Below are 27,259 nucleotides of genomic sequence, written 5' to 3' on the forward strand. Positions count from 1 at the left end.
CTCTCTCTGTCTCTCTCTGACAGATAACATCCCACAACCTCTCTCTGTCTCTCTCTGACAGATAACATCCCACAACCTCTCTCTGTCTCTCTCTGTCTCTCTCTGACAGATAACATCCCACAACCTCTCTCTGTCTCTCTCTGACAGATAACATCCCACAACCTCCCTCTGTCTCTCTCTGACAGATAACATACCACAACCTCTCTCTGTCTCTCTCTGACAGATAACATCCCACAACCTCCCTCTGTCTCTCTCTGTCTCTCTCTGACAGATAACATCCCACAACCTCTCTCTGTCTCTCTCTGACAGATAACATCCCACAACCTCTCTCTGTCTCTCTCTGACAGATAACATCCCACAACCTCCCTCTGTCTCTCTCTGACAGATAACATCCCACAACCTCCCTCTGTCTCTCTCTGACAGATAACATACCACAACCTCTCTCTGTCTCTCTCTGACAGATAACATACCACAACCTCCCTCTGACAGATAACATACCACAACCTCTCTCTGAAAGATAACATCCCACAACCTCTCTCTGTCTCTCTCTGACAGATAACATACCACAACCTCTCTCTGACAGATAACATACCACAACCTCTCTCTGTCTCTCTCTGACAGATAACATCCCACAACCCCCCTCTGTCTCCCTCTGTCAGATAACATACCACAACCTCTCTCTGACAGATAACATACCACAACCTCTCTCTGACAGATAACATACCACAACCTCTCTCTGTCTCTCTCTGACAGATAACATCCCACAACCTCTCTCTGACAGATAACATCCCACAACCTCTCTCTGTCTCTCTCTGACAGATAACATCCCACAACCTCTCTCTGACAGATAACATACCACAACCTCTCTCTGACAGATAACATACCACAACCTCCTCTGTCTCTCTCTGACAGATAACATCCCACAACCTCTCTCTGTCTCTCTCTGACAGATAACATCCCACAACCTCCCTCTGTCTCCCCTCTGTCTCTCTCTGACAGATAACATCCCACAACCCTCTCTGTCTCTCTCTGACAGATAACATCCCACAACCTCCCTCTGTCAGATAACATCCCACAACCTCTCTCTGACAGATAACATACCACAACCTCTCTCTGACAGATAACATCCCACAACCTCCCTCTGACAGATAACATACCACAACCTCTCTCTGACAGATAACATACCACAACCTCTCTGTCTCTCTCTGACAGATAACATCCCACAACCTCTCTCTGTCTCTCTCTGACAGATAACATCCCACAACCTCCCTCTGTCTCTGACAGATAACATACCACAACCTCTCTCTGACAGATAACATACCACAACCTCTCTCTGTCTCTCTCTGACAGATAACATCCCACAACCTCTCTCTGTCTCTCTCTGACAGATAACATACCACAACCTCTCTCTGACAGATAACATACCACAACCTCTCTCTGTCTCTCTCTGACAGATAACATCCCACAACCTCTCTCTGTCTCTCTCTGACAGATAACATCCCACAACCTCTCTCTGTCTCTCTCTGACAGATAACATCCCACAACCTCCCTCTGTCTCTGACAGATAACATACCACAACCTCTCTCTGACAGATAACATCCCACAACCTCTCTCTGTCTCTCTCTGACAGATAACATACCACAACCTCCCTCTGTCTCTCTCTGACAGATAACATACCACAACCTCTCTCTGTCTCTCTCTGTCTCTCTCTGACAGATAACATACCACAACCTCTCTCTGTCTCTCTCTGACAGATAACATACCACAACCTCTCTCTGTCTCTCTCTGACAGATAACATCCCACAACCTCCCTCTGTCTCTCTCTGACAGATAACATCCCACAACCTCTCTCTGTCTCTCTCTGACAGATAACATACCACAACCTCCCTCTGTCTCTCTCTGACAGATAACATACCACAACCTCTCTCTGACAGATAACATACCACAACCTCTCTCTGACAGATAACATCCCACAACCTCTCTCTGACAGATAACATACCACAACCTCCCTCTGTCTCTCTCTGACAGATAACATACCACAACCTCCCTCTGTCTCTCTCTGACAGATAACATACCACAACCTCTCTCTGTCTCTCTCTGACAGATAACATCCCACAACCTCCCTCTGTCTCTCTCTGACAGATAACATCCCACAACCTCCCTCTGTCTCTCTCTGACAGATAACATCCCACAACCTCTCTCTGTCTCTCTCTGACAGATAACATCCCACAACCTCCCTCTGTCTCCCTCTGTCTCTCTCTGACAGATAACATCCCACAACCTCCCTCTGTCTCCCTCTGTCTCTCTCTGACAGATAACATCCCACAACCTCCCTCTGTCTCCCTCTGTCTCTCTCTGACAGATAACATCCCACAACCTCCCTCTGTCTCTCTCTGACAGATAACATCCCACAAACTCTCTCTGACAGATAACATCCCACAACCTCTCTCTGACAGATAACATCCCACAAACCCTCTCTGTCTCTCTCTGACAGATAACATCCCACAACCCCCTCTGTCTCTCTCTGACAGATAACATCCCACAACCCCCCTCTGTCTCTCTCTGACAGATAACATCCCACAACCCCCTCTGTCTCTCTCTGACAGATAACATCCCACAACCCTCTCTGTCTCTCTCTGACAGATAACATCCCACAACCCCCCTCTGTCTCTCTCTGACAGATAACATACCACAACCTCTCTCTGTCTCTCTCTGACAGATAACATCCCCAACCCCCTCTGTCTCTCTCTGACAGATAACATCCCACAACCTCCCTCTGTCTCTCTCTGACAGATAACATCCCACAACCTCTCTCTGTCTCTCTCTGACAGATAACATACCACAACCTCCCTCTGTCTCTCTCTGACAGATAACATCCCACAACCTCTCTCTGTCTCTCTCTGACAGATAACATACCACAACCTCTCTCTGTCTCTCTCTGACAGATAACATCCCACAACCTCTCTCTGTCTCTCTCTGACAGATAACATCCCACAACCTCTCTCTGTCTCTCTCTGACAGATAACATCCCACAACCTCCCTCTGTCTCCCTCTGTCTCTCTCTGACAGATAACATCCCACAACCTCTCTCTGTCTCTCTCTGACAGATAACATCCCACAACCTCCCTCTGTCTCCCTCTGTCTCTCTCTGACAGATAACATCCCACAACCTCTCTCTGTCTCTCTCTGACAGATAACATCCCACAACCTCTCTCTGTCTCTCTCTGACAGATAACATCCCACAACCTCCCTCTGTCTCCCTCTGTCTCTCTCTGACAGATAACATCCCACAACCTCTCTCTGTCTCTCTCTGACAGATAACATACCACAACCTCCCTCTGTCTCTCTCTGACAGATAACATACCACAACCTCTCTCTGACAGATAACATCCCACAACCTCCCTCTGTCTCTCTGACAGATAACATCCCACAACCTCTCTCTGTCTCTCTCAGACAGATAACATCCCACAACCTCTCTCTGACAGATAACATACCACAACCTCTCTCTGACAGATAACATCCCACAACCTCCCTCTGACAGATAACATCCCACAACCTCTCTCTGTCTCTCTGACAGATAACATCCCACAACCTCCCTCTGTCTCTCTCTGACAGATAACATCCCACAACCTCTCTCTGTCTCTCTCTGACAGATAACATACCACAACCTCCCCTGTCTCTCTCTGACAGATAACATACCACAACCTCTCTCTGACAGATAACATACCACAACCTCCCCTGTCTCTCTCTGACAGATAACATCCCACAACCTCTCTCTGTCTCTCTCTGACAGATAACATCCCACAACCCTCCCTCTGACAGATAACATCCCACAACCTCCCTCTGTCTCTCTCTGACAGATAACATCCCACAACCTCTCTCTGTCTCTCTCTGACAGATAACATACCACAACCTCTCTCTGTCTCTCTCTGACAGATAACATCCCACAACCTCCCTCTGTCTCTCTCTGACAGATAACATCCCACAACCTCTCTCTGTCTCTCTCTGACAGATAACATACCACAACCTCTCTCTGTCTCTCTCTGACAGATAACATCCCACAACCTCCCTCTGTCTCTCTCTGACAGATAACATACCACAACCTCTCTCTGTCTCTCTCTGACAGATAACATACCACAACCTCTCTCTCCCTCTGTCTCTCTCTGACAGATAACATCCCACAACCTCTCTGTCTCCCTCTGTCTCTCTCTGACAGATAACATCCCACAACCTCCCTCTGTCTCTCTCTGACAGATAACATACCACAACCTCCCTCTGTCTCTCTCTGACAGATAACATCCCACAACCTCTCTCTGTCTCTCTCTGACAGATAACATCCCACAACCTCCCTCTGTCTCTCTCTGACAGATAACATCCCACAACCTCTCTCTGTCTCTCTCTGACAGATAACATCCCACAACCTCCCTCTGTCTCTCTCTGACAGATAACATCCCACAACCTCTCTCTGTCTCTCTCTGACAGATAACATCCCACAACCTCCCTCTGTCTCTCTCTGACAGAAAACATCCCACAACCTCCCTCTGTCTCTCTCTGACAGATAACATACCACAACCTCCCTCTGTCTCTCTCTGACAGATAACATCCCACAACCTCCCTCTGTCTCTCTCTGACAGATAACATCCCACAACCTCCCTCTGTCTCTCTCTGACAGATAACATCCCACAACCTCCCTCTGTCTCTCTCTGACAGATAACATCCCACAACCTCTCTCTGTCTCTCTCTGACAGATAACATCCCACAACCTCTCTCTGACAGATAACATCCCACAACCTCTCTCTGACAGATAACATCCCACAACCCCCCTCTGTCTCTCTCTGACAGATAACATCCCACAACCCCCTCTGTCTCTCTCTGACAGATAACATCCACAACCCCCTCTGTCTCTCTCTGACAGATAACATCCCACAACCCCCTCTGTCTCTCTCTGACAGATAACATCCCACAACCCCCTCTGTCTCTCTCTGACAGATAACATACCACAACCTCCCTCTGTCTCTCTCTGACAGATAACATACCACAACCTCCCTCTGTCTCTGACAGATAACATACCACAACCTCTCTCTGACAGATGACATCCCCAACCCCCTCTGTCTCTCTCTGACAGATAACATACCACAACCTCTCTCTGTCTCTCTCTGACAGATAACATACCACAACCTCTCTCTGTCTCTCTCTGACAGATAACATACCACAACCTCTCTCTGTCTCTCTCTGACAGATAACATACCACAACCTCTCTCTGTCTCTCTCTGACAGATAACATCCCACAACCTCTCTCTGTCTCTCTCTGACAGATAACATACCACAACCTCTCTCTGTCTCTCTCTGACAGATAACATACCACAACCTCTCTCTGTCTCTCTCTGACAGATAACATCCCACAACCTCTCTCTGTCTCTCTCTGACAGATAACATCCCACAACCTCTCTCTGTCTCTCTCTGACAGATAACATCCCACAACCTCCCTCTGTCTCCCTCTGTCTCTCTCTGACAGATAACATCCCACAACCTCTCTCTGTCTCTCTCTGACAGATAACATCCCACAACCTCCCTCTGTCTCCTCTGTCTCTCTCTGACAGATAACATCCCACAACCTCTCTCTGTCTCTCTCTGACAGATAACATACCACAACCTCCCTCTGTCTCTCTCTGACAGATAACATCCCACAACCTCTCTCTGTCTCTCTCTGACAGATAACATCCCACAACCTCCCTCTGTCTCTCTCTGACAGATAACATACCACAACCTCTCTCTGACAGATAACATCCCACAACCTCTCTCTGTCTCTCTCTGACAGATAACATACCACAACCTCTCTCTGTCTCTCTCTGACAGATAACATCCCACAACCTCTCTCTGTCTCTCTCTGACAGATAACATACCACAACCTCTCTCTGTCTCTCTCTGACAGATAACATCCCACAACCTCTCTCTGTCTCTCTCTGACAGATAACATCCCACAACCTCCCTCTGTCTCCCTCTGTCTCTCTCTGACAGATAACATCCCACAACCTCTCTCTGTCTCTCTCTGACAGATAACATCCCACAACCTCCCTCTGTCTCTCTCTGTCTCTCTCTGACAGATAACATCCCACAACCTCTCTCTGTCTCTCTCTGACAGATAACATACCACAACCTCCCTCTGTCTCTCTCTGACAGATAACATACCACAACCTCTCTCTGACAGATAACATACCACAACCTCTCTCTGACAGATAACATCCCACAACCTCTCTCTGTCTCTCTCTGACAGATAACATCCCACAACCTCTCTGACAGATAACATACCACAACCTCTCTCTGACAGATAACATCCCACAACCTCCCTCTGACAGATAACATCCCACAACCTCTCTCTGTCTCTCTGACAGATAACATCCCACAACCTCCCTCTGTCTCTCTCTGACAGATAACATCCCACAACTCTCTCTGTCTCTCTCTGACAGATAACATACCACAACCTCCCTCTGTCTCTCTCTGACAGATAACATACCACAACCTCCCTCTGTCTCTCTCTGACAGATAACATCCCACAACCTCCCTCTGTCTCTCTCTGACAGATAACATACCACAACCTCCCTCTGTCTCTCTCTGACAGATAACATACCACAACCTCTCTCTGTCTCTCTCTGACAGATAACATACCACAACCTCTCTCTGTCTCTCTCTGACAGATAACATACCACAACCTCTGTCTCTCTCTGACAGATAACATCCCACAACCTCTCTCTGTCTCTCTCTGACAGATAACATACCACAACTCTGTCTCTCTGACAGATAACATCCCACAACTCTCTCTGTCTCTCTCTGACAGATAACATACCACAACCTCTCTCTGTCTCTCTCTGACAGATAACATACCACAACCTCTCTCTGTCTCTCTCTGACAGATAACATCCCACAACCTCTCTCTGTCTCTCTCTGACAGATAACATACCACAACCTCTCTCTGACAGATAACATACCACAACCTCTCTCTGTCTCTCTCTGACAGATAACATACCACAACCTCTCTCTGTCTCTCTCTGACAGATAACATCCCACAACCTCCCTCTGTCTCTCTCTGACAGATAACATCCCACAACCTCCCTCTGTCTCTCTCTGTCTCTCTCTGACAGATAACATACCACAACCTCTCTCTGTCTCTCTCTGACAGATAACATACCACAACCTCCCTCTGTCTCTCTCTGACAGATAACATACCACAACCTCTCTCTGACAGATAACATACCACAACCTCTCTCTGTCTCTCTCTGACAGATAACATACCACAACCTCTCTCTGACAGATAACATACCACAACCTCTCTCTGACAGATAACATACCACAACCTCTCTCTGTCTCTCTCTGACAGATAACATACCACAACCTCTCTCTGACAGATAACATACCACAACCTCTCTCTGTCTCTCTCTGACAGATAACACCCCACAACCCCCCTCTGTCTCCCTCTGTCAGATAACATACCACAACCTCCCTCTGTCTCTCTCTGACAGATAACATACCACAACCTGTCTCTCTCTGACAGATAACATACCACAACCTCTCTCTGTCTCTCTCTGACAGATAACATCCCACAACCCCCTCTGTCTCCCTCTGTCAGATAACATCCCACAACCTCTCTGTCTCTCTCTGACAGATAACATCCCACAACCTCCCTCTGTCTCCCTCTGTCTCTCTCTGACAGATAACATCCCACAACCTCTCTCTGTCTCTCTCTGACAGATAACATCCCACAACCTCCCTCTGTCTCTCTCTGACAGATAACATCCCACAACCTCTCTCTGTCTCTCTCTGACAGATAACATCCCACAACCTCCCTCTGTCTCTCTCTGACAGATAACATACCACAACCTCTCTCTGTCTCTCTCTGACAGATAACATACCACAACCTCTCTCTGTCTCTCTCTGACAGATAACATACCACAACCTCTCTCTGTCTCTCTCTGACAGATAACATCCCACAACCTCCCTCTGTCTCTCTCTGACAGATAACATACCACAACCTCTCTCTGTCTCTCTCTGACAGATAACATACCACAACCTCTCTCTGTCTCTCTCTAACAGATAACATCCCACAACCTCCTCTGTCTCTCTCTGACAGATAACATCCCACAACCTCCCTCTGTCTCTCTCTGACAGATAACATCCCACAACCTCCTCTGTCTCTCTGACAGATAACATACCACAACCTCCCTCTGACAGATAACATCCCACAACCTCTCTCTGTCTCTCTCTGACAGATAACATACCACAACCTCTCTCTGACAGATAACATACCACAACCTCTCTCTGACAGATAACATACCACAACCTCTCTCTGACAGATAACATCTCTCTGACAGATAACATCCCACAACCTCTCTCTGTCTCTCTCTGACAGATAACATACCACAACCTCTCTCTGTCTCTCTCTGACAGATAACATCCCACAACCTCCCTCTGTCTCTCTCTGACAGATAACATCCCACAACCCCTCTGTCTCTCTCTGACAGATAACATACCACAACCTCTCTCTGTCTCTCTCTGACAGATAACATCCCACAACCTCTCTCTGTCTCTCTCTGACAGATAACATACCACAACCTCTCTCTGTCTCTCTCTGTCTCCCTCTGACAGATAACATCCCACAACCTCTCTCTGTCTCTCTCTGACAGATAACATACCACAACCTCTCTCTGTCTCTCTCTGACAGATAACATACCACAACCTCTCTCTGTCTCCTCTGTCTCTCTCTGTCTCTCTCTGTCAGATAACATCCCACAACTCTGTCTCTCTCTGACAGATAACATACCACAACCTCTCTCTGACAGATAACATCCCACAACCTCCCTCTGTCTCTCTCTGACAGATAACATCCCACAACCTCTCTCTGTCTCTCTCTGACAGATAACATACCACAACCTCCTCTGACAGATAACATACCACAACCTCTCTCTGACAGATAACATCCCACAACCTCCCTCTGTCTCTCTCTGACAGATAACATCCCACAACTCTGTCTCTCTCTGTCTCTCTCTGACAGATAACATCCCACAACCTCTCTCTGTCTCTCTCTGACAGATAACATACCACAACCTCCTCTGTCTCTCTCTGACAGATAACATACCACAACCTCCCTCTGTCTCTCTCTGACAGATAACATACCACAACCTCTCTCTGTCTCTCTCTGTCTCTCTCTCTCTCTCTGACAGATAACATCCCACAACCTCTCTCTGTCTCTCTCTGACAGATAACATCCCACAACCTCCCTCTGTCTCTCTCTGACAGATAACATCCCACAACCTCCCTCTGTCTCTCTCTGACAGATAACATACCACAACCTCCCTCTGTCTCTCTCTGACAGATAACATACCACAACCTCCCTCTGTCTCTCTCTGACAGATAACATACCACAACCTCCCTCTGTCTCTCTCTGACAGATAACATCCCACAACCTCCCTCTGTCTCTCTCTGACAGATAACATACCACAACCTCTCTGACAGATAACATGTCTCTCTCTGACAGATAACATACCACAACCTCCCTCTGTCTCTCTCTGACAGATAACATACCACAACCTCTCTCTGACAGATAACATACCACAACCTCTCTCTGTCTCTCTCTGACAGATAACATCCCACAACCTCTCTCTGTCTCTCTCTGACAGATAACATCCCACAACCTCTCTCTGTCTCTCTCTGACAGATAACATCCCACAACCTCCCCTGTCTCTCTCTGTCTCTCTCTGACAGATAACATCCCACAACCTCTCTCTGACAGATAACATCCCACAACCTCCCTCTGTCTCTCTCTGACAGATAACATACCACAACCTCTCTCTGACAGATAACATCCCACAACCTCCCTCTGTCTCTCTCTGACAGATAACATCCCACAACCTCTCTCTGTCTCTCTCTGACAGATAACATACCACAACCTCTCTCTGACAGATAACATCCCACAACCTCTCTCTGTCTCTCTCTGACAGATAACAACCTCTCTCTGACAGATAACATACCCAACCTCTCTCTGTCTCTCTCTGACAGATAACATCCCACAACCTCTCTCTGTCTCTCTCTGACAGATAACATACCACAACCTCTCTCTGTCTCTCTCTGACAGATAACATCCCACAACCTCTCTCTGACAGATAACATACCACAACCTCTCTCTGTCTCTCTCTGACAGATAACATCCCACAACCTCCTCTGTCTCTCTCTGACAGATAACATACCACAACCCTCTCTGTCTCTCTCTGACAGATAACATCCCACAACCTCTCTCTGTCTCTCTCTGACAGATAACATACCACAACCTCTCTCCTGTCTCTCTCTGACAGATAACATACCACAACCTCTCTCTGTCTCTCTCTCTCTGACAGATAACATCCCACAACCTCTCTCTGTCTCTCTCTGACAGATAACATCCCACAACCTCTCTCTGACAGATAACATCCCACAACCTCCCTCTGTCTCCCTCTCTCTCTCTCTGACAGATAACATCCCACAACCTCCCTCTGTCTCCCTCTGTCTCTCTCTGACAGATAACATCCCACAACCTCCCTCTGTCTCTCTCTGACAGATAACATCCCACAACCTCTCTCTGTCTCTCTCTGACAGATAACATCCCACAACCTCTCTCTGACAGATAACATCCCACAACCTCTCTCTGTCTCTCTCTGACAGATAACATACCACAACCTCTCTCTGTCTCTCTCTGACAGATAACATACCACAACCTCCCTCTGTCTCTCTCTGACAGATAACATACCACAACCTCTCTCTGTCTCTCTCTGTCTCTCTCTGTCTCTCTCTGTCTCTCTCTGTCAGATAACATCCCACAACCTCTCTCTGTCTCTCTCTGACAGATAACATACCACAACCTCTCTCTGACAGATAACATCCCACAACCTCTCTCTGTCTCTCTCTGACAGATAACATACCACAACCTCCCTCTGTCTCTCTCTGACAGATAACATACCACAACCTCTCTCTGACAGATAACATCCCACAACCTCCCTCTGTCTCCCCTGTCTCTCTCTGACAGATAACATCCCACAACCTCCTCTGTCTCTCTCTGACAGATAACATCCCACAACCTCCTCTGTCTCTCTCTGACAGATAACATACCACAACCTCCCTCTGTCTCTCTCTGACAGATAACATCCCACAACCTGTCTCCCTCTGTCTCTCTCTGACAGATAACATCCCACAACCTCTCTCTGTCTCTCTCTGACAGATAACATCCCACAACCTCTCTCTGTCTCTCTCTGACAGATAACATACCACAACCTCCCTCTGTCTCTCTCTGACAGATAACATCCCACAACCTCCCTCTGTCTCTCTCTGACAGATAACATACCACAACTCTGTCTCCCTCTGTCTCTCTCTGACAGATAACATACCACAACCTCCTCCTCCTCTGTCTCTCTCTGACAGATAACATCCCACAACCTCCCTCTGTCTCCCTCTGTCTCTCTCTGACAGATAACATACCACAACCTCTCTCTGTCTCTCTCTGACAGATAACATACCACAACCTCCCTCTGTCTCTCTCTGACAGATAACATACCACAACCTCTCTCTGTCTCTCTCTGACAGATAACATACCACAACCTCCCTCTGTCTCCCTCTGTCAGATAACATCCCACAACCTCTCTCTGTCTCTCTCTGACAGATAACATCCCACAACCTCTCTCTGTCTCTCTCTGACAGATAACATACCACAACCTCCCTCTGTCTCCCTCTGTCAGATAACATCCCACAACCTCTCTCTGTCTCTCTCTGACAGATAACATCCCACAACCTCCCTCTGTCTCTCTCTGACAGATAACATACCACAACCTCCCTCTGTCTCTCTCTGACAGATAACATCTCTCTCTGACAGATAACATCCCACAACCTCTCTCTGTCTCTCTCTGACAGATAACATCCCACAACCTCCCTCTGTCTCTCTCTGACAGATAACATCCCACAACCTCCCTCTGTCTCTCTCTGTCAGATAACATCCCACAACCTCTCTCTGTCTCTCTCTGTCTCTCTCTGACAGATAACATACCACAACCTCCCTCTGTCTCTCTCTGTCAGATAACATCCCACAACCTCTCTCTGTCTCTCTCTGTCTCTCTCTGACAGATAACATCCCACAACCTCCCTCTGTCTCCCTCTGACAGATAACATCCCACAACCTCCCTCTGTCTCTCTCTGACAGATAACATCCCACAACCTCTCTCTGTCTCTCTCTGACAGATAACATCCCACAACCTCCCTCTGTCTCTCTCTGACAGATAACATACCACAACCTCCCTCTGTCTCTCTCTGTCTCTCTCTGACAGATAACATACCACAACCTCCCTCTGTCTCTCTCTGACAGATAACATACCACAACCTCCCTCTGTCTCTCTCTGACAGATAACATCCCACAACCTCTCTCTGTCTCTCTCTGACAGATAACATCCCACAACCTCCCTCTGTCTCCCTCTGTCTCTCTCTGTCAGATAACATACCACAACCTCCCTCTGTCTCTCTCTGACAGATAACATACCACAACCTCTCTCTGACAGATAACATACCACAACCTCTCTCTGTCTCTCTCTGACAGATAACATCCCACAACCTCCCTCTGTCTCCCTCTGTCTCTCTCTGACAGATAACATCCCACAACCTCTCTCTGTCTCTCTCTGACAGATAACATCCCACAACCTCCCTCTGTCTCCCTCTGTCTCTCTCTGACAGATAACATCCCACAACCTCTCTCTGTCTCTCTCTGACAGATAACATCCCACAACCTCCCTCTGTCTCTCTCTGACAGATAACATCCCACAACCTCCCTCTGTCTCTCTCTGACAGATAACATACCACAACCTCTCTCTGTCTCTCTCTGACAGATAACATACCACAACCTCTCTCTGTCTCTCTCTGACAGATAACATACCACAACCTCTCTCTGTCTCTCTCTGACAGATAACATCCCACAACCTCCCTCTGTCTCTCTCTGACAGATAACATCCCACAACCTCCCTCTGTCTCTCTCTGACAGATAACATCCCACAACCTCTCTCTGTCTCTCTCTGACAGATAACATCCCACAACCTCTCTCTGTCTCTCTCTGACAGATAACATCCCACAACCTCCCTCTGTCTCTCTCTGACAGATAACATACCACAACCTCTCTCTGACAGATAACATCCCACAACCTCCCTCTGTCTCTCTCTGACAGATAACATACCACAACCTCTCTCTGACAGATAACATACCACAACCTCCCTCTGTCTCTCTCTGACAGATAACATCCCACAACCTCTCTCTGTCTCTCTCTGACAGATAACATACCACAACCTCTCTCTGACAGATAACATACCACAACCTCTCTCTGACAGATAACATACCACAACCTCTCTCTGACAGATAACATACCACAACCTCTCTCTGACAGATAACATACCACAACCTCTCTCTGTCTCTCTCTGACAGATAACATCCCACAACCTCTCTCTGTCTCTCTCTGACAGATAACATCCCACAACCTCTCTCTGTCTCTCTCTGACAGATAACATCCCACAACCTCCCTCTGTCTCTCTCTGACAGATAACATCCCACAACCTCTCTCTGTCTCTCTCTGACAGATAACATACCACAACCTCTCTCTGTCTCTCTCTGACAGATAACATCCCACAACCTCTCTCTGTCTCTCTCTGACAGATAACATACCACAACCTCTCTCTGTCTCTCTCTGTCTCCCTCTGACAGATAACATCCCACAACCTCTCTCTGTCTCTCTCTGACAGATAACATACCACAACCTCTCTCTGTCTCTCTCTGACAGATAACATACCACAACCTCTCTCTGTCTCTCTCTGTCTCTCTCTGTCTCTCTCTGTCAGATAACATCCCACAACCTCTCTCTGTCTCTCTCTGACAGATAACATACCACAACCTCTCTCTGACAGATAACATCCCACAACCTCCCTCTGTCTCTCTCTGACAGATAACATCCCACAACCTCTCTCTGTCTCTCTCTGACAGATAACATACCACAACCTCTCTCTGACAGATAACATCCCACAACCTCTCTCTGTCTCTCTCTGACAGATAACATACCACAACCTCTCTCTGTCTCTCTCTGTCTCTCTCTGTCTCTCTCTGACAGATAACATCCCACAACCTCTCTCTGTCTCTCTCTGACAGATAACATACCACAACCTCTCTCTGACAGATAACATCCCACAACCTCCTCTGTCTCTCTGTCTCTCTCTGACAGATAACATCCCACAACCTCCCTCTGTCTCTCTCTGACAGATAACATACCACAACCTCCCTCTGTCTCTCTCTGACAGATAACATACCACAACCTCCTCTGTCTCTCTCTGACAGATAACATCCCACAACCTCCCTCTGTCTCCCTCTGTCTCTCTCTGACAGATAACATACCACAACCTCTCTCTGTCTCTCTCTGACAGATAACATACCACAACCTCTCTCTGTCTCTCTCTGACAGATAACATACCACAACCTCCCTCTGTCTCTCTCTGACAGATAACATCCCACAACCTCCCTCTGTCTCTCTCTGACAGATAACATACCACAACCTCTCTCTGACAGATAACATACCACAACCTCCCTCTGTCTCCCTCTGTCTCTCTCTGACAGATAACATACCACAACCTCCCTCTGTCTCTCTCTGACAGATAACATACCACAACCTCCCTCTGTCTCCCTCTGTCTCTCTCTGACAGATAACATCCCACAACTGTCTCCCTCTGTCTCTCTCTGACAGATAACATACCACAACCTCTCTCTGTCTCTCTCTGACAGATAACATACCACAACCTCCCTCTGTCTCTCTCTGACAGATAACATACCACAACCTCTCTCTGTCTCTCTCTGACAGATAACATCCCACAACCTCCCTCTGTCTCTCTCTGACAGATAACATCCCACAACCTCTCTCTGTCTCTCTCTGACAGATAACATCCCACAACCTCTCTCTGTCTCTCTCTGACAGATAACATACCACAACCTCTCTCTGTCTCTCTCTGACAGATAACATCCCACAACCTCTCTCTGTCTCTCTCTGACAGATAACATCCCACAACCTCCCTCTGTCTCTCTCTGACAGATAACATACCACAACCTCCCTCTGTCTCTCTCTGACAGATAACATACCACAACCTCTCTCTGACAGATAACATCCCACAACCTCTCTCTGTCTCTCTCTGACAGATAACATCCCACAACCTCTCTCTGTCTCTCTCTGACAGATAACATCCCACAACCTCTCTCTGTCTCTCTCTGACAGATAACATCCCACAACCTCTCTCTCTGTCTCTCTCTGACAGATAACATCCCACAACCTCCTCTGTCTCTCTCTGACAGATAACATCCCACAACCTCTGTCTCTCTGTCTCTCTCTGACAGATAACATACCACAACCTCTCTCTGTCTCTCTCTGACAGATAACATCCCACAACCTCTCTCTGTCTCTCTCTGACAGATAACATACCACAACCTCTCTCTGTCTCCCTCTGACAGATAACATCCCACAACCTCCCTCTGTCTCTCTCTGACAGATAACATCCCACAACCTCTCTCTGTCTCTCTCTGACAGATAACATACCACAACCTCTCTCTGTCTCTCTCTGACAGATAACATACCACAACCTCTCTCTGTCTCTCTCTGACAGATAACATACCACAACCTCTCTCTGTCTCTCTCTGACAGATAACATCCCACAACCTCCCTCTGTCTCTCTCTGACAGATAACATCCCACAACCTCTCTCTGTCTCTCTCTGACAGATAACATACCACAACCCTCTCTGTCTCTCTCTGACAGATAACATCCCACAACCTCTCTCTGTCTCTCTCTGACAGATAACATACCACAACCTCTCTGTCTCTCTCTGACAGATAACATCCCACAACCTCTCTCTGTCTCTCTCTGACAGATAACATACCACAACCTCCCTCTGTCTCTCTCTGACAGATAACATACCACAACCTCTCTCTGTCTCTCTCTGACAGATAACATCCCACAACCTCCCTCTGTCTCTCTCTGACAGATAACATCCCACAACCTCCCTCTGTCTCTCTCTGACAGATAACATCCCACAACCTCTCTCTGTCTCTCTCTGACAGATAACATACCACAACCTCTCTCTGTCTCTCTCTGACAGATAACATCCTCTCTGTCTCTCTCTGACAGATAACATACCACAACCTCTCTCTGTCTCTCTCTGACAGATAACATCCCACAACCTCCTCTGTCTCTCTCTGACAGATAACATACCACAACCTCCCTCTGTCTCTCTCTGACAGATAACATACCACAACCTCTCTCTGTCTCTCTCTGACAGATAACATCCCACAACCTCCCTCTGTCTCTCTCTGACAGATAACATCCCACAACCCCCTCTGTCTCTCTCTGACAGATAACATCCCACAACCTCCCTCTGTCTCTCTCTGACAGATAACATCCCAAAACCTCTCTCTGTCTCTCTCTGACAGATAACATCCCACAACCTCTCTCTGTCTCTCTCTGACAGATAACATCCCACAACCTCCCTCTGTCTCTCTCTGACAGATAACATCCCACAACCTCCCTCTGTCTCTCTCTGACAGATAACATCCCACAACCTCCCTCTGTCTCTCTCTGACAGATAACATCCCACAACCCCCTCTGTCTCTCTCTGACAGATAACATCCCACAACCTCTCTCTGTCTCTCTCTGACAGATAACATCCCACAACCTCCCTCTGTCTCTCTCTGACAGATAACATACCACAACCTCCCTCTGTCTCTCTCTGACAGATAACATACCACAACCTCCCTCTGTCTCTCTCTGACAGATAACATCCCACAACCTCCCTCTGTCTCTCTCTGACAGATAACATACCACAACCTCCCTCTGTCTCTCTCTGACAGATAACATACCACAACCTCCCTCTGTCTCTCTCTGACAGATAACATCCCACAACCTCCCCTCTCTCTGACAGATAACATACCACAACCTCCCTCTGTCTCTCTCTGACAGATAACATACCACAACCTCCCTCTGTCTCTCTCTGACAGATAACATACCACAACCCCCTCTGTCTCTCTCTGACAGATAACATACCACAACCTCCCTCTGTCTCTCTCTGACAGATAACATACCACAACCTCCCTCTGTCTCCTCTGACAGATAACATCCCACAACCTCCCTCTGTCTCTCTCTGACAGATAACATCCCACAACCTCCCTCTGTCTCTCTCTGACAGATAACATACCACAACCTCCTCTGTCTCTCTCTGACAGATAACATCCCACAACCTCTCTCTGTCTCTCTCTGACAGATAACATCCCACAACCTCCCTCTGTCTCTCTCTGACAGATAACATACCACAACCTCCCTCTGTCTCTCTCTGACAGATAACATACCACAACCTCCCTCTGTCTCTCTCTGACAGATAACATCCCACAACCTCTCTCTGTCTCTCTCTGACAGATAACATCCCACAACCTCCCTCTGTCTCTCTCTGACAGATAACATCCCACAACCTCCCTCTGTCTCTGTCTCTCTCTGACAGATAACATCCCACAACCTCCCTCTGTCTCTCTCTGACAGATAACATCCCACAACCTCCCTCTGACAGATAACATCCCACAACCTCCTCTGTCTCTCTCTGACAGATAACATCCCACAACCTCTCTCTGTCTCTCTCTGACAGATAACATCCCACAACCTCTCTCTGTCTCTCTCTGACAGATAACATACCACAACCTCCCTCTGTCTCCCTCTGTCAGATAACATCCCACAACCTCTCTCTGTCTCTCTCTGACAGATAACATCCCACAACCTCCCTCTGTCTCTCTCTGACAGATAACATACCACAACCTCCCTCTGTCTCTCTCTGACAGATAACATACCACAACCTCTCTCTGACAGATAACATCCCACAACCTCTCTCTGTCTCTCTCTGACAGATAACATCCCACAACCTCCCTCTGTCTCTCTCTGACAGATAACATCCCACAACCTCCCTCTGTCTCTCTCTGTCAGATAACATCCCACAACCTCTCTCTGTCTCTCTCTGTCTCTCTCTGACAGATAACATACCACAACCTCCCTCTGTCTCTCTCTGACAGATAACATCCCACAACCTCTGTCTCTCTCTGTCTCTCTCTGACAGATAACATCCCACAACCTCCCTCTGTCTCTCTCTGACAGATAACATCCCACAACCTCCTCTGTCTCTCTCTGACAGATAACATCCCACAACCTCTCTCTGTCTCTCTCTGACAGATAACATCCCACAACCTCCCTCTGTCTCTCTCTGACAGATAACATACCACAACCTCCTCTGTCTCTCTCTGACAGATAACATACCACAACCTCCCTCTGTCTCTCTCTGACAGATAACATACCACAACCTCCCTCTGTCTCTCTCTGACAGATAACATCCCACAACCTCCCTCTGTCTCTCTCTGACAGATAACATACCACAACCTCTCTCTGACAGATAACATACCACAACCTCCCTCTGTCTCCCTCTGTCTCTCTCTGTCAGATAACATACCACAACCTCCCTCTGTCTCTCTCTGACAGATAACATACCACAACCTCTCTCTGACAGATAACATACCACAACCTCTCTCTGTCTCTCTCTGACAGATAACATCCCACAACCCCCCTCTGTCTCCCTCTGTCAGATAACATCCCACAACCTCTCTCTGTCTCTCTCTGACAGATAACATCCCACAACCTCCCTCTGTCTCCCTCTGTCTCTCTCTGACAGATAACATCCCACAACCTCTCTCTGTCTCTCTCTGACAGATAACATCCCACAACCTCCCTCTGTCTCTCTCTGACAGATAACATCCCACAACCTCCCTCTGTCTCTCTCTGACAGATAACATACCACAACCTCTCTCTGTCTCTCTCTGACAGATAACATACCACAACCTCTCTCTGTCTCTCTCTGACAGATAACATCCCACAACCTCTCTCTGTCTCTCTCTGACAGATAACATCCCACAACCTCCCTCTGTCTCTCTCTGACAGATAACATCCCACAACCTCCCTCTGTCTCTCTCTGACAGATAACATCCCACAACCTCTCTCTGTCTCTCTCTGACAGATAACATCCCACAACCTCTCTCTGTCTCTCTCTGACAGATAACATCCCACAACCTCCCTCTGTCTCTCTCTGACAGATAACATACCACAACCTCCCTCTGTCTCTCTCTGACAGATAACATCCCACAACCTCCCTCTGTCTCTCTCTGACAGATAACATACCACAACCTCTCTCTGACAGATAACATACCACAACCTCCCTCTGTCTCTCTCTGACAGATAACATCCCACAACCTCTCTCTGTCTCTCTCTGACAGATAACATACCACAACCTCTCTCTGACAGATAACATACCACAACCTCTCTCTGACAGATAACATACCACAACCTCTCTCTGACAGATAACATACCACAACCTCTCTCTGACAGATAACATACCACAACCTCTCTCTGTCTCTCTCTGACAGATAACATCCCACAACCTCTCTCTGTCTCTCTCTGACAGATAACATACCACAACCTCTCTCTGTCTCTCTCTGACAGATAACATCCCACAACCTCCCTCTGTCTCTCTCTGACAGATAACATCCCACAACCTCTCTCTGTCTCTCTCTGACAGATAACATACCACAACCTCTCTCTGTCTCTCTCTGACAGATAACATCCCACAACCTCTCTCTGTCTCTCTCTGACAGATAACATACCACAACCTCTCTCTGTCTGTCTCCCTCTGACAGATAACATCCCACAACCTCTCTCTGTCTCTCTCTGACAGATAACATACCACAACCTCTCTCTGTCTCTCTCTGACAGATAACATACCACAACCTCTCTCTGTCTCTCTCTGTCTCTCTCTGTCAGATAACATCCCACAACCTCTCTCTGTCTCTCTCTGACAGATAACATACCACAACCTCTCTCTGACAGATAACATCCCACAACCTCCCTCTGTCTCTCTCTGACAGATAACATCCCACAACCTCTCTCTGTCTCTCTCTGACAGATAACATACCACAACCTCTCTCTGACAGATAACATACCACAACCTCTCTCTGTCTCTCTCTGACAGATAACATACCACAACCTCTCTCTGTCTCTCTCTGTCTCTCTCTGTCTCTCTCTGTCTCTCTCTGTCAGATAACATCCCACAACCTCTCTCTGTCTCTCTCTGACAGATAACATACCACAACCTCTCTCTGACAGATAACATCCCACAACCTCCCTCTGTCTCCCTCTGTCTCTCTCTGACAGATAACATCCCACAACCTCCCTCTGTCTCTCTCTGACAGATAACATACCACAACCTCCCTCTGTCTCTCTCTGACAGATAACATACCACAACCTCCCTCTGTCTCTCTCTGACAGATAACATCCCACAACCTCCCTCTGTCTCCCTCTGTCTCTCTCTGACAGATAACATACCACAACCTCTCTCTGTCTCTCTCTGACAGATAACATACCACAACCTCTCTCTGTCTCTCTCTGACAGATAACATACCACAACCTCCCTCTGTCTCTCTCTGACAGATAACATCCCACAACCTCCCTCTGTCTCTCTCTGACAGATAACATACCACAACCTCTCTCTGACAGATAACATACCACAACCTCCCTCTGTCTCCCTCTGTCTCTCTCTGACAGATAACATACCACAACCTCCCTCTGTCTCCCTCTGTCTCTCTCTGACAGATAACATCCCACAACCTCCCTCTGTCTCCCTCTGTCTCTCTCTGACAGATAACATACCACAACCTCTCTCTGTCTCTCTCTGACAGATAACATACCACAACCTCCCTCTGTCTCTCTCTGACAGATAACATACCACAACCTCTCTCTGTCTCTCTCTGACAGATAACATACCACAACCTCCCTCTGTCTCTCTCTGACAGATAACATCCCACAACCTCTCTCTGTCTCTCTCTGACAGATAACATCCCACAACCTCTCTCTGTCTCTCTCTGACAGATAACATACCACAACCTCCCTCTGTCTCCTCTGACAGATAACATCCCACAACCTCTCTCTGTCTCTCTCTGACAGATAACATCCCACAACCTCCCTCTGTCTCTCTCTGACAGATAACATACCACAACCTCCCTCTGTCTCTCTCTGACAATAACATACCACAACCTCTCTCTGACAGATAACATCCCACAACCTCTCTCTGTCTCTCTCTGACAGATAACATCCCACAACCTCCCTCTGTCTCTCTCTGACAGATAACATCCCACAACCTCCCTCTGTCTCTCTCTGACAGATAACATCCCACAACCTCTCTCTGTCTCTCTCTGTCTCTCTCTGACAGATAACATCCCACAACCTCTCTCTGTCTCTCTCTGACAGATAACATCCCACAACCTCTCTCTGTCTCTCTCTGTCTCTCTCTGACAGATAACATACCACAACCTCTCTCTGTCTCTCTCTGACAGATAACATCCCACAACCTCTCTCTGTCTCTCTCTGACAGATAACATACCACAACCTCTCTCTGTCTCTCTCTGACAGATAACATCCCACAACCTCCCTCTGTCTCTCTCTGACAGATAACATCCCACAACCTCTCTCTGTCTCTCTCTGACAGATAACATACCACAACCTCTCTCTGACAGATAACATACCACAACCTCTCTCTGTCTCTCTCTGACAGATAACATACCACAACCTCTCTCTGTCTCTCTCTGACAGATAACATCCCACAACCTCTCTCTGTCTCTCTCTGACAGATAACATCCCACAACCTCTCTCTGTCTCTCTCTGACAGATAACATACCACAACCCTCTCTGTCTCTCTCTGACAGATAACATCCCACAACCTCTCTCTGTCTCTCTCTGACAGATAACATACCACAACCTCTCTCTGTCTCTCTCTGACAGATAACATCCCACAACCTCTCTCTGTCTCTCTCTGACAGATAACATACCACAACCTCCCTCTGTCTCTCTCTGACAGATAACATCCCACAACCTCTCTCTGTCTCTCTCTGACAGATAAATCCATCCCTGACAACCACAACCCCCTCTGTCTCTCTCTGACAGATAACATCCCACAACCTCTCTCTGTCTCTCTCTGACAGATAACATACCACAACCTCTCTCTGTCTCTCTCTGACAGATAACATCCCACAACCTCTCTCTGTCTCTCTCTGACAGATAACATACCACAACCTCTCTCTGTCTCTCTCTGACAGATAACATCCCACAACCTCTCTCTGTCTCTCTCTGACAGATAACATACCACAACCTCTCTCTGTCTCTCTCTGACAGATAACATACCACAACCTCTCTCTGTCTCTCTCTGACAGATAACATCCCACAACCTCCCTCTGTCTCTCTCTGACAGATAACATCCCACAACCTCCCTCTGTCTCTCTCTGACAGATAACATCCCACAACCTCCCTCTGTCTCTCTCTGACAGATAACATACCACAACCTCTCTCTGTCTCTCTCTGACAGATAACATCCCACAACCTCTCTCTGTCTCTCTCTGACAGATAACATCCCACAACCTCCCTCTGTCTCTCTCTGACAGATAACATCCCACAACCTCCCTCTGTCTCTCTCTGTCAGATAACATCCCACAACCTCCCTCTGTCTCCCTCTGTCAGATAACATCCCACAACCCCCTCTGTCTCTCTCTGTCAGATAACATCCCACAACCTCTCTCTGTCTCTCTGACAGATAACATCCCACAACCTCCCTCTGTCTCTCTCTGACAGATAACATACCACAACCTCTCTCTGTCTCTCTCTGACAGATAACATACCACAACCTCTCTCTGTCTCTCTCTGACAGATAACATCCCACAACCTCCCTCTGTCTCTCTCTGACAGATAACATCCCACAACCTCTCTCTGACAGATAACATACCACAACCTCTCTCTGACAGATAACATCCCACAACCTCCCTCTGTCTCTCTCTGACAGATAACATACCACAACCTCCCTCTGTCTCTCTCTGACAGATAACATCCCACAACCTCCCTCTGTCTCTCTCTGACAGATAACATACCACAACCTCTCTCTGTCTCTCTCTGACAGATAACATACCACAACCTCTCTCTGACAGATAACATCCCACAACCTCTCTCTGTCTCTCTCTGACAGATAACATCCCACAACCCCCTGTCTGTCTCTCTGACAGATAACATCCCACAACCTCCCTCTGTCTCTCTCTGACAGATAACATACCACAACCTCTCTCTGTCTCTCTCTGACAGATAACATCCCACAACCTCTCTCTGTCTCTCTCTGACAGATAACATCCCACAACCTCCCTCTGTCTCTCTCTGACAGATAACATCCCACAACCTCCCTCTGTCTCCCTCTGTCTCTCTCTGACAGATAACATCCCACAACCTCCCTCTGTCTCCTCTGTCAGATAACATCCCACAACCCCCTCTGTCTCTCTCTGTCAGATAACATCCCACAACCTCTCTCTGTCTCTCTCTGACAGATAACATCCCACAACCTCCCTCTGTCTCTCTCTGACAGATAACATACCACAACCTCCCTCTGTCTCTCTCTGACAGATAACATACCACAACCTCCCTCTGTCTCTCTCTGACAGATAACATCCCACAACCTCCCTCTGTCTCTCTCTGACAGATAACATACCACAACCTCCCTCTGTCTCTCTCTGACAGATAACATACCACAACCTCCCTCTGTCTCTCTCTGACAGATAACATCCCACAACCTCCCTCTGTCTCTCTCTGACAGATAACATACCACAACCTCCCTCTGTCTCTCTCTGACAGATAACATACCACAACCTCCTCTGTCTCTCTCTGACAGATAACATACCACAACCTCCCTCTGTCTCTCTCTGACAGATAACATACCACAACCTCCTCTGTCTCTCTCTGACAGATAACATACCACAACCTCCCTCTGTCTCCCTCTGTCAGATAACATCCCACAACCTCCCTCTGTCTCCCTCTGTCAGATAACATCCCACAACCTCCCTCTGTCTCTCTCTGACAGATAACATACCACAACCTCCCTCTGTCTCTCTCTGTCAGATAACATCCCACAACCTCTCTCTGTCTCTCTCTGACAGATAACATCCCACAACCTCCCTCTGTCTCTCTCTGACAGATAACATACCACAACCTCCCTCTGTCTCTCTCTGACAGATAACATACCACAACCTCCCTCTGTCTCTCTCTGTCAGATAACATCCCACAACTCTCTCTGTCTCTCTGACAGATAACATCCCACAACCTTTCTGTCTCTCCCTGACAGATAACTATCCCACAACCTCCTCTGTCTCCCTCTGTCTCTCTCTGACAGATAACATCCCACAACCTCCCTCTGTCTCCCTCTGTCTCTCTGACAGATAACATCCCACAATCTCCCTCTGACAGATAACATCCCACAACCTCCCTCTGTCTCTCTCTGACAGATAACATCCCCAACCTTATCTGTCTCTCTCTGACAGATAACATACCACACCCACCTCTGTCTCTCTCTGACAGATAACATCCCACAACCTCCCTCTGTCTCTCTCTGACAGATAACATACCTCCTCTGACAGATAACATACCACAACCCTTCAAAATCTCTGCTGCCAATGACTGGAATGAACTGCAAAAAATCTCTGAATCTGGAGACTCATATCTCCCTCACTAGCTTTAAGCACCAGCTGTCAGAGCAGCTCACAGATCACGGCACCTGTACATAGCCCATCTGTAAACAGCCCATCTATCTACCTACCTATCTACCTATCTACATATCTCATCCCCATAGTATATTTATTTATTTTGCTCCTTTGCACTCCAGTATCTCTACTTGCACATTCATCTTCTGCACATCTACAATTCCAGTGTTGAATTGCCATATTACCATGGCCTATTTATTGCCTTAACTCTTAACTTACCTCATTTACACTCACTGTATATAGACTTTTTGTTTTCTTTTGTTCTACTGTATTATTGACTTTTTTATTTTTTTATTTTACCTTTATTTAACTAGGCAAGTCAAGTTACAGGTCTGTGAGAGCCAGAAATCTTGCTTGTTTGTAGGTGACCAAATACTTATTTTCCACCATAAGTTGCAAATAAATTCATTAAAAATCCTACAATGTGATTTTCTGGATTTTTTTTTCTCATTTTGTCTGTCATAGTTGAAGTGTACCTATGATGAAAATTACAGGCCTCTCATCTTTTTAAGTGGGAGAAGTTGCACAATTGGTGGCTGACTAAAACATGACTAAAACATTTTTTGCCCCACTGTATATATATTTTTTAAAGCTATGAAATAACAAATATGGACTCATGTAGTAACCAAAAAAGTGTTAAACAAATCAAAATATATTTTATATTTCAAATTAGATTATTCAAAGTAGCCAACCTTTGCCTTGATGACAGCTTTGAACACTCTTGGCATTCTCTCAACCAGCTTCACCTGGAATGCATTTCCAACAGTCTTGAAGGAGTTCCCACATATGCTGGGCACTTGTTGGCTGCTTTTCCTTCACTCTGCGGTCCAATTCATCCCAAATCATCTCAATTGGGTTGAGGTCGGGGGATTGTGGAGGCCAGGTCATCTGATGCAGCACTCCATCACTATCCTACTTGGTCAAATAGCCCTTACACAGCCTGGAGGTGTGTTTTGGGTCATTGTCCTGTTGAAAAACAAATGATAGTTCCACTAAGCGCAAACCAGATGGGATGGCGTATTGTTGCAGAATGCTGGGGTAGCCATTGCAGAATGCTGTGGTAGCCATGCTGGTTAAGTGTGCCTTGAATTCTAAATGAATCACATACAGTGTCACCAGCAAAGCACCATCACACCTCCTCCTCCATGCTTCACAGTGGGAACCACACATGCAGAGATCATCCGTTCACTTACTCTGCATCTCACAGAGACACACCGCGTCTCACAAAGACAATGCGGTTGAAACCAAAACTCTCAAATTAATTCTCATCAGACCAAAGGACAGATTTCCACCAGTCTAATGTCCATTGCTCGTGTTTCTTGGCCCAAGGAAGTCTCTTCTTATTATTGGTGTCCTTTAGTAGTGGTTTCTCTGCAGCAATTCGACCATGAAGGCCTGATTCACACGGTCTCCTCTGAACAGTTGATGTTGAGATGTGTCTGTCACTTGTACTCTGTGAAGCTTTTCTGGGGGCTGCAATTTCTGAGGATGGTAACTCTAACACGGAACCCATACCGGCTGCGCGGCTATCGTGCATACATTTATTTTGCCCCCCCACACCAAATGCGATCACGACACGCAGGTTAAAATATCAAAAACACACTCTGAACCAATGACATTAATTTGGGGACAAGTCGAAAAGCATTAAACATGTATGGCAATTTAGCTAATTTGTCCTATTTAGTTAGCTTGCTGTTGCTATCTAACGTTAATTTGTCCTATTTAGTTAGCTTGCTGTTGCTATCTAACGTTAATTTGTCCTATTTAGCTAGCTTGCTGTTGCTAGCTAATTTGTCCTGTGATATAAACATTGAGTTGTTATTTTACCTGAAATGCACAAGGACCTCTACTCCGACAATTAATCCACACATAAAACAGCCAACCGAATCGTTTCTAGTCAACTCTTCTCCTTCCAGGCTTTTTCATCGTTGAACTTATATGGTGATCGCATCTAAACTTTCATAGTATTACCACGACTACCGGCAAAACAGTTCGTCTTTCAGTCACCCACGTGGGTATAACCAATGAGGAGATGGCACGTGGGTACCTGCTTCTATAAACCAATGAGGAGATGGGAGAGGCAGGACTTTCAGCGCTGCGTCAGAAATAGAACTGACTTCTATTTTAGCCCTTGGCAACGCAGACGCTCGTTGGCGCGTGTGAGCAGTGTGGGTGCAATAATTGAATTGAATTCATTTCTAAATTTAATTTGCGACGCTCTCGCACGCGACGTGTCCGGTCTGGTCTGTAATGAATTTATCCTCTGCAGCAGAGGTAACTCTGGGTCTTCCTTTCCTGTGGCGGTCCTCATGAGAGCCAGTTAACTCTAATGAATTTATCCTCTGCAGCAGAGGTAACTCTGGGTCTTCCTTTCCTGTGGCGGTCCTCATGAGAGACAGTTAACTCTAATGAACTTATCCTCTGCAGCAGAGGTAACTCTGGGTCTTCCTTTCCTGTGGCGGTCCTCATGAGAGACAGTTAACTCTAATGAACTTATCCTCTGCAGCAGAGGTAACTCTGGGTCTTCCTTTCCTGTGGCG

At 47.0% G+C, this 27,259-nt stretch overlaps 1 protein-coding gene across 1 annotated transcript in view; it reads right to left on the reverse strand.

The window, feature by feature from the left end:
* LOC112239232 (nephronectin-like) overlaps nt 1-27,259 on the reverse strand; it is a 47,777-nt gene that overhangs the window by 3,478 nt on the left and 17,040 nt on the right. The window lies entirely within an intron of this gene.

Source organism: Oncorhynchus tshawytscha, unplaced genomic scaffold, assembly GCF_018296145.1.
Source record: "Oncorhynchus tshawytscha isolate Ot180627B unplaced genomic scaffold, Otsh_v2.0 Un_scaffold_6023_pilon_pilon, whole genome shotgun sequence".
NCBI lineage: Eukaryota > Metazoa > Chordata > Actinopteri > Salmoniformes > Salmonidae > Oncorhynchus > Oncorhynchus tshawytscha.